General features: G+C 56.3%; 1 protein-coding gene across 1 annotated transcript in view; it reads right to left on the bottom strand.

The window, feature by feature from the left end:
- The window catches only part of ERGIC1 (endoplasmic reticulum-golgi intermediate compartment 1), a 101,037-nt gene that overhangs the window by 22,842 nt on the left and 76,142 nt on the right, over positions 1–2,053 (bottom strand). The gene's annotated exons all lie outside the window — the stretch shown is intronic.

Below are 2,053 nucleotides of genomic sequence, written 5' to 3'. Positions count from 1 at the left end.
GCTGGAAAGGACGAGGGGAAAGAAATGGGGAGGCAGCAGCTAATGGGGCCAGGGATGGAGGACTGTGGGGTGCAGGGGGGCAGCAGCTAATGGGGCCAGTGATGGGGGACTGTGGGGTGCAGGGGTGACACTGCTAGGTGGAGGCTGCGGCAGGCAGCAGAGGGTCAGGGTGAGGAGGAGGTCTGAGGCCTGACCCTGCTGGCCTTTACCCACCACCCACCCTGGCAGTGGCTCTTCATCTGTCTAGGCCTCCGTTTCTTTCTTGGGAAATGGGGTGACAATGCAGCCTTCCTTGGGGAATCACGAGGCTCACACAGCTCATCCGTATCGAAAACGCTCAGACAGGGTCTCATGCCCAGGAGTGGCAAGTGCTTAATGAGCTCAGCACTTCCTGTACCTCAGTCAGCCTCTGGGTTCCCTGGTTAAACCGGCTCATTCATTCATTCATTCCTCATTCTTCATTCAGTCACTCATTCACACCTTCCTTTACCCCCATGCCTGTTCCTCCAGGCCCGCCCTGCAGGGGCTCAGGCACTTTCTGGGGTTGCTCAGTACACTAGATGGGAAACCTGGGCAGTCCTGGTCCTCGACTCCAGTGTGACTCCACCACCTCTGTGACTCAGCTTCCCAGCCTGGAGAATGGGCAGGCGCATGCCAACTGCTTGTCCTGAGAGGGTCCAAGTGGTGGTGGTGGGGTCCCCATAAACGACAGAAACGCAGGCATTTCCCTGAGAAGAATGCTAGGACCGAGGTTGCCACGTAGAGAAAGGGCAGCTGGAAGCAACACTTCAAGTGAGCTCATCTTAAAAGGGAACCCCGATTCCTCATGGAGACGGGGACGTGGACCAGGGCCCATCCAGAGAAGAGAATGGGATGCAGCCCTCGACGCGGCTGCTCACGGGTCTGCAGGACATGGGCGTGAGGCTCGCATAGCGGGTCCCGTTTGAGTCAGCAGTTCCATCCCGGAAGCCTGTCTCCCAGATGCACACGTGACCAGGCGTGTGCAGGGGGCTCTCCGGGCAGCCTTATTTGAAACCGTGACAACGGCGCCTGGTCAATGCAACGGCCTCCTCAGGAATGCCGGGCGGCAGGGACGTGGAGAGGCCGCGCAGGGCAGGGCTGTGGCCACGGGTGTGGGGCTGCACCTGGACAAGTTACCTAACCTCTCTGTGCTCCAGCCTCCATGTCTGAGGAGGAGGAAAAACTAAAACAGCATTTACTATGCGCTAGACACGCCTCGAGGTGCCTTTTAGGTAAGAATGTTCCCTCTGGACATCCCTGTGGGGCAGGTCACATTGTCCGACCCATTCTTTGGGGGGAGACACTGAGGCACAGAGAGGTTAAGCCCGAGATCTCACAGCTGAGAAACGATGAAGCTTGGATTGGAACCCATGGAGCCCACAGGCCCTTTAGCACACCTCGCACCTTAACACAGCCCAAGCGTTCCGGGCGGGGCCGGCCCGGACTCCGAGCTGCTGCAATGCTAGCTGTGGTTACTGTTTTGCTAATCCTATGAGGTATCGAAGAACAGCTCCAAGATATCAGCTGGAAAAAGAAACCCCAAAGGGCCCCATACAGTTGGGTCTCAATGATGGAAAAAGAAAAGAAAGAATGTTGACAGGCAGGCTGGCAGGCAGACAGCCGGACACAGAGGTGGGGGGAGGGGTCCCCACTGCTGGCAGAGGCCACCTCTGGGGCGGGTGGCACCCTGGGGAACATGTATTTCTTTTACTTTTTCCTTGATCTACTTCTGTATTTTGAACATGTATCTTATTAAGAAATTTTAAAAAATCTGTATTCCTGTGTTAGTTGTGTAACCCAAAAAGCCCATCGTTGGAAAAGCAGGATATGAGCCTGCACATGCAGCATGAGCTCAGCCGGGTGTAGAAATGCTCGGAAGGGAAAGCCAGCGGGACGGAACGGCCTGGACCGCCAGCCGAGGCTGCCGCGGGGGGTGAAGGATGGGCGATTTCTTCTCTCGCTGCGGCTCCGGATTTTCCAAAGGTACAACGATGAGCACACATTTGTTTCCCTGTAATATAAACTTGCAGTT

Source organism: Myotis brandtii, unplaced genomic scaffold (genome assembly GCF_000412655.1).
Source record: "Myotis brandtii unplaced genomic scaffold, ASM41265v1 scaffold6, whole genome shotgun sequence".
NCBI classification, from domain to species: domain Eukaryota; kingdom Metazoa; phylum Chordata; class Mammalia; order Chiroptera; family Vespertilionidae; genus Myotis; species Myotis brandtii.
Note: the sequence above shows the minus strand (reverse complement) of the source record. Positions and strands in the feature narration are given on the sequence as shown.